Raw genomic sequence first — 7,619 nt, 5'->3', positions numbered from 1 at the left:
GAATCTAGAAATTCTTAATTAAATGTAGCTTGTTTAACTAAATAGAGGCTGAAAAAAGGGGCCAGTCATCCTGGAAATTTTTTTTGTTCTTTTTTTTTTTTCCTGACTAGAAAAGCAATCTATAATCATTGTGGGAAAATACAGAAAATTTTGATGTTTTTCAGGTTCACAAAATAAATATGAAAATTTTAAGTCCCATTTTGGGTGGTTCACTTTACATGTATCAAATGTGTTACTTTATACAGGGGCCAGCTGGTGGTGTGGTGGTTAAAAGCACTAGATACTCCCATATGGCCGACCATGGTTCAAGTCCTGAACCTGGTGGCTTGCTTTCTCTTCCCCCTCTCTCTCCGTGTCTCTCTCTGATCAAATTAAATTAAAATGAATGAATAAATAAAATAAAATAAAAAATTATTTAAAAAAATCTTTTACTTTATACAATGTTTTAAATGCCCAACACTAAGTGCTGACTGGTTAATCTTCCTCTGAGGAACTCAGAGCAATTTACTAAGACCCCCTTCTCCGACTGTAAAAAGGGTATGATGACTTCTCAAGTCTTTAAAAGCATATTGATCCTTTCAAGCTCTTTGGGCACTCAACACTGATTAATTCACTGGAAAGTAGTCTCAAAAAGGTGGTGTACTGATCCAGTCTATGTTAATAACTCTGTTGACTCTTAATTAAATACAGCTGGGTGCCAGGGTGCTGGCAACAGAGACCTGGTCAAGGAATCTGGGTCAGACAGTATAGGGCCAGAATGTAAAGATCATCAGTCAAGTGGGTGGCTGATTCATTTCAATTAAAATTGTTCTGCTAATGGGCTTTCCTTCTTTGTATGATTATAAATTCAAGGCAGCTGAATGAACACTTCCTGGTAGTCCTGAGCCCAGAGATTCTCTAAGTATGGTCCCTGAACCAGAGGCAGCAACATGACCTGGGAACAGCAACCTGTGCTTCAGCAAGCCCGCCAGGCGATCCCAACGGACATTAAAGTTTGCGAATCACTGCCTCCCGTGTGTCCTCCCTGCCCGAGCGTGGGAATAGGCTCTTACAGACATACACTCTCAGGCTCCATTCACTTGTACATCTGGATCTGGGTGGTGGTTATATGAGTATACACCCTCACAAAAATTCTCCAAGTTTTACACTTAAGATGGGTGCATTTTACTGGATTTATTTAAATCTAGATTTAAAACAAAAAACTGCAGCCAAATTGTATTTCTGAGAAAGTTGGTTGAGGTTCAGAATGCCCCTTTGAATGGAGGCGATGAGAGCCAAGGGCCTTGACTATAGCATCCTGTTCTCTAACCAGGGATCCCTACCGTGCTACGAAAAGACATTCTCCTTGGTACTGACAGCCAAGGACATCTGTCTGAAGCAACTCCTAAGGGTTTCATTGACACCATGGATCAGTGACTTAATCCCCAAGCAATAACCTCAACTCATTTGGCATCATTCTGGGTGATGACAATGGGGCACAGCCAGCCACAGGAAGCTCTAAGGTTACACCGATAGGGGCAGGTGGGAGGAGATAGTGAAGAAGGGAAGCATGAGAGATCAAGGGAGCAGAAATTAAAGTTAGCTGACCAGGAGGTCCAGGCAATCCTCGGGTAAGAGAGAAGTCATGATCAAAGACCATGAGGGACAAGAGCAATGAAAGCAAACCTGTCCAGGCCACCTCTCCTCTGCTAGCATGGTCCATGGCGGGTGGTGACAGAGGGAGGACACGTGCATGGGTCAAGAAGTGCCCTACAGGACCAGGCACTTGTCCACTGTCTTGGCCATAAGGAGAAGGGAAGATGCCTGTGAGCCCCAGGTGTCAGTGTCATTGTCCTCCCAGCCTCAGAGCCACAGGAGTTCTCTACCTCAGTGCTGCAGCATGCCTGTATCCTAAGTGAAAACCACTCACCAAGCTGCCAGGGCTCCCATCTCGATCTACCACCAACGCCTTCTTCATTAGCCACCTATTCTTCCACTCATTCAGGAAACCCACATTAGACTTTGCATCTGGGCCCATTTTTTGTTCAATGCCCCACTGCTGGGAAATGTGGCTGCGTCCCGTGAACACTCAGTGAAAGTGAAGTTGAAGAAAAACTGCACCAGCAGGTGGACCCAGAGGCCAAACTATACAGCACTCCAGTGCATGGCTGCCCGGCAGCTCCTCCCAGCAGGCTCCAAGTCCTCAGAGCTGCTTCTGCTTTCCCCAGGCAGCTCTGAGTTATGTGAGACAGGACTTATTTTAATTTAAGAACTTCCTGCAAGACATTTTCCATTCCCACCCTGCCCAATTCAAGTGCAAACAAATGTGAAACTATTTCTATCTAAATCTGAATTTTCTCTTAATTTCCTGGAACATTTTAAAGCAGTCCTAGGCATTTAGGATTTTAGCTTATACTCAGTTTTGTTTCTTTATTTTTTTTAAGAATTTTAAAAATTTAATTTTATTCATTGTCTTTATTTATTTGTCTATTTATTTATTTATTGAAGTAGACTAGAGAGAGACAGCGAGAAAGAAGAAAAGTGAGAAAGCAAGCTGCCAGGCCTGGGACTTGAACTGCGGTTGGCCATGTGGGGGTCGGCCATGTGGGAGTCCAGCTGCCTTAACGGGCTGGCCCCCTCAGTTTTGTTTCTTATGCTTCACCATGGTGTAAGCTTGTTAGATCCCCTGGCTACTCAGCATCCAAACTTTGTTTCCATGTTGGGTGAGTCTTCCATTGCAGTAAGCCTTGGTGGGAAAAAGCTTCCCTCCCACTACAGAACCTGAAGGGGACAGGTGACCCTTTTCTCAATCCCCAGGGAGGAAGCATGGGAGCTAGGGACCTAAGCTCAGCCAATGAGATGCCACCTGTGGCTTTAATTTGTGAGCAATAATGCATAGATTAAGGCACCACTGAGAAATTATTCACAGGAAAACAGTGCAGAGTCTGGTGGTATGGAAAAATGTCCAGAGGAAAGAGAACTGGTGGCAGCTTACTGGTTGTCATCACTTTGGATTACAGTTTTGAGCACTTCTGATAACATTTCTGCATGATGCTCTGTCATGTTAGACCCACGTGAGAAGGTCTTCGGTTCAGGTCCTGGGACCTTCCTGTACATGCCAGGCATCACTCAGGTGCCTGTGATCTGCGGTGGGCTGCCTGAGGCTAGGGATGGACCATGGTGTGAGGAACCTCTTGGAGGTGCCTGTCTCTATCCTCCCCCCCACTTTCTGTCTCTCTTTTTTCATGGAGAAATAAACCTTTCTATAAAAGAAATGTTCCCTGCATGACAATATTTTTCCTTAGTTTTTTGTCTCAAATTCCAGCTTTGTATCTTAATTATATACCAGATCTGACGATCACTCTGTGTTCCTGTCTTCAGTCTGTCTAAGATACACAAACCAGGCCTGGCAGCTATACAGAAGCACGTGACTCCAGTGGCAATAAGTGCAGTAAATGTGCTTTCTGCGTAGTGATGCTGCCAGTGTAAATCATTAGAAGAACTTTAGTTTTGGGGTTGACAGATGGCGTGGTGATTAAGGTACCGTACTCCAACATGGTTGACTATGGTTTGCGTCCTGGACCTAGTGGCTTGCTTTCTTGCTTTTCCTTTTTCTCTCTCTTTGTCTCTGGTCAAATTAAAAATAAATACATAAAATAAAATAATTCTTTTTTTTTAGAAAAAAAAGAATAACAAGTCTTTTTATCTTTAGCCATCCATTTTAATGAAATAAAGAAGTAATATCATTTTAAAAATTTAACCTAGATTATAAGGAAAGACTTTAAAAGATGGATCTTAAAAATGGTAGGGTTGGGACCAGCAGTTAGCGTAATGGCTATGTCACTGGACTTCCACGTAGTCGACCGCAGTTCAAGTCCTGGACCCGGTGGCTTAAACTCATGCCGGGCGCGTGTGCGTGCGTGCCCAAGATCCCGAGAGAAGAATGGAGGAGAAAGGATTGCGGCATGGCCATCCCCCATGGGGGGTGATTTCTCGCTTTCTATCTCTCTGTCTGTCTCTGTCTTTCTGGCAAGCGCACGCGCCCTATAGCGAAAACCTCTCCAAAAAAAAAAAATCTCAAAAAAAAAAAATAAATAAAAAATAGTAGAGTTAGGGCCAGTAGGTGGTGTCGCAGTTAAGGCACTGGACTCCCACATGCTGAATGTGGTTCAAATCCCAGACCTGGCAGCTTGAAGGTCACAATGGGCACATGTGCGTGCATGTCCAAAATCTCGAGTAGAGAGCAGAGGAGAAGGGACTGCAGCATGGTCATTGCCCCTGAGGGGTCGCTTCCCCCTTCTTTGTCTCTCTGTCTCTTTCCAGGAACACACATGCCCTATTGCGAAAATCTTAAAAAAAAAACAAAAATTCATGGAGAATGCATGAGAATCAAAGGCCATCCTCAGGCCACACTAATATTGTAAAGACTGGCAGAGAAAGAGGAAACTTCAAAGGAGGTGAGCATTGTGGAGGAAACCAAGAGAGTGTAATGTCATAGAAGTGAAGGAATAAAACCTCTTCAGTAAGGAACAAATGACTTGAGCAAATGCTATAGAGAGAAGATAAGAGTCCAGATTCCTTTAGGTTAAGGAAGGAAAGACACATAAATAATTGGGGACAGTAAAGGTGGACAGTCTTTTTAAAGAAGCCTGGCTGTAAAGAAGGACAATAGACCTAAAGCCAGAAAGAGTCACTGAGTAAGTGTAAGGTTTGTCTGCTTTTAGGATGAGAGAGACATTGGTGTTAACAAAGCCAGGAATGTATCAGTAGGGAGGGAAAGGAAGAAGGTACAGGGAACTGGAGACAGTAGATAATGGAGGCCTGAAGAGTGACACCCAGATTCAGGTGGAAGCATTAGGCTCAAGCTTAGAAGAGGAAGCATCTTCTATTCTAAAAGGAAGAAAGGAGAGATGGGCCACATGTCAGTTGGTGTACAGATTCAGGGGCAGGAAGCTGAGTGAGTTCCTATCTGTTGACTTGCCTTTTCTTGGTGAGTTAATAGGCAGGGCCATTGCCCTCATGGAGAGGTGGACTTGGATAAAGGCTTGAGAAAAGTGGAGGTGTCTACTGCAGTTAGAAAGAGGAAGGGAGTCCGCAAGTGGCATGATAGTTAAGGCGCTTGATCCCATGATGCCATCTGTGGTTTGAATTCCAGATCTGGCAGCTTGAAAATCATGCCTGGCACATGTGTGCACCTGTCTAGAGTCCTACAAGGAGAATGGAGGAGAAGGGGCTGTGGCATGGCCATCTCCCCTGAGGGATGATTTCTCACTTTTCTTCTTTCTTTATCTCTCTCCAGTGAGTCACTGAATACGTGTAAGGTTTGCATCCTATGGGAAAAACCTAAAAAAAAATTTTTTTTTTAAAAAGAGAGAGTAAGAAAAGTGCACTGCAGGGTTCAATGATGAGCCTAATAAAGCAAATTATCACCACGTTCTGATTCTGAAAACAGAAAAATGTAAGTTTGGGAGAGATATTTTTCTGGGTTTCAAAGCAGAGAGGCTATGATTCTCATTGATTATATACACATATGGGAAGAGAAGAATAAAGAAAGGAGTATTTGATGATATTTGCTGCTACAGGACTTTATGTGCCCAGCTATTTCTAGTTACAGCCAAAAGTACCAAACCAACAAACCGAAACATCCCAACTACGTGAGCCATTTAATATTTTGCTATTAAACTACAGGGACCTGGTAAAATAAACTGGTGATGAATCAATTCCATTTCTACAAGAAACTAATGTTCTCTTCACTTTTAAAATATTTCCAACTACCACTAGGTGGTGTTTTTTGTTCAATTAATTCAAGAATAACATTGCCTTTTGATGCCTATTCCAGAAGGGAATACACTGAAAAGTAAACGATCTCTCTAACACATTTCAGTCTTTATATTTACTTTCTGACTAATTCCAATTTTCTAGACCTGCTATGGCATAAATGAAAACTGCTTTTCTCAAGTGTTATATCCTGTTCTATTTGTCCTTAAATAAAATGAAAATGAATTATGTGTTTCTTTTTCTCCCTTTATAAAGTTCAAGGGAAATGAACGTTGCAAGCAGCAAGCCTCACATAAAAGAGAGGTATGACTATTTGCTTGCCAGAGAAATCATCTTGTATTTACAATTCTTGCACCCTTCTTTTAAAATGAAAATGTGACCCAGCCCATGGTGTAGTGGTTAGGAGCTGAATCCCACAAGGTTGACTGTGTGGTTCAAGTCCTGGACCTGGCAGCCTGAGAAACATGCTGCATGTATGTCCTTGTGCACCCTTAATCCAAAGAAGAGAGAGATGGAGAAGGAATTGTGGCATGACCATGCCTCAGTCAGGATTCTTTCTCACCACCCTACCCCCCATAAGCATATCTGCCCTGCTGCTTTGTGTGTGTGTGTGTGTGTGTGTGTACAATGCTATTTTATTTTGTTGTCATAATAATCCCATAAAAAGAAGGTGTATTATACCTGTCATGATAAGAATACATAAGATCAAGGATGCTGAGTAACATGTCCAAAGCCACACCACTCATAAGAAGAGGTACGGTGATTGGCAGTGTTGCAGTTGCCCTCAGATCCCCGCTCCACCCACCTTGCCTTTCCAGCAGAAAGCTAAAGCAATGTGAAAACAAATATTATGGGGGAAGTACTGAGTTCTCTCTCCAGACTAGATCTCAAGGTAAAATCCTTTCTTTTAATGTCCACCCAAGACCCAGACCTGGACTGTCATGCCTGTCTGAAGGACAACTAGGGGGAAAGTTAGAGGATCGATTTCTTACCTTTCATTCTCTTGGGACAAATATTTTCCAAGGTCCTAAGGACCACCAGCTTTGTGACCCTGGGAATGTTACTCCTCCTCTCTATGCCTCGGTTTACATGTCTGTGGGATTGGATTAGTAATGGGGTTATTACATATGTGTGAAGTTGCTAATTCTGGTAGCTGGGAAGTCCAAAGGCCTGGGCCTAGCATCAGTCGCCCTACAACATGGTGCATGGAAGCACAGAATATGCAGGCACCTGGAAGGATGGAGCCTTCCGGCAAAAACTTAAAAATAAAATATACAAAGTTTATGCTTTAAAATTAAATTCTTTTTTTAAACTAAAGATATTTACTAGCCTTTTAATCTCCTTATTTAACAGTTTCTACAGTTTTTATGCTAGGCACCCTAAGTTTTCTGCAAGTTCATTACTAAAATCCTTCAAGGAAAACCCAGACTGCCTAATGACAGATCACTTAGGAAAGCACTCTCAGTTAATCTAATAACTATTTAAATAAAATTGATATTTCCTTTCATTACAGGTACAATAGGATTTTATGTATTAATCCAAAGACTTCCTTTGCTTCCATGTTCAACTTCCGTTTTTTATTTATTTATTTTATTTCTTCTTTTTTTTTTTTTTGGAGAGGTTTTCACTACATGGAGCGTGCACTCGCCAGACAGACAGAGAGAGATACAGAGATAGAAAGTGAGAAATCACCCCCCAGGGGAGATGGCCACGCCGCAATCCCTTCTCCTCCATTCTCCTCTCAGGACCTTGGGCACGCACGCACACACGCCCGGCGTGAGTTTTAAGCCACCGGGTCCGGGACGCAAACCGCGGTTGACTACATGGGAGTCCAGCGACATAGCCATTACGCTAACTGCTGG

This window comes from Tupaia chinensis, unplaced genomic scaffold (assembly GCF_000334495.1).
Source record: "Tupaia chinensis unplaced genomic scaffold, TupChi_1.0 Scaffold000314_1, whole genome shotgun sequence".
In the NCBI taxonomy this organism is placed as follows: domain Eukaryota; kingdom Metazoa; phylum Chordata; class Mammalia; order Scandentia; family Tupaiidae; genus Tupaia; species Tupaia belangeri.
This window is presented reverse-complemented; position numbering follows the sequence as displayed.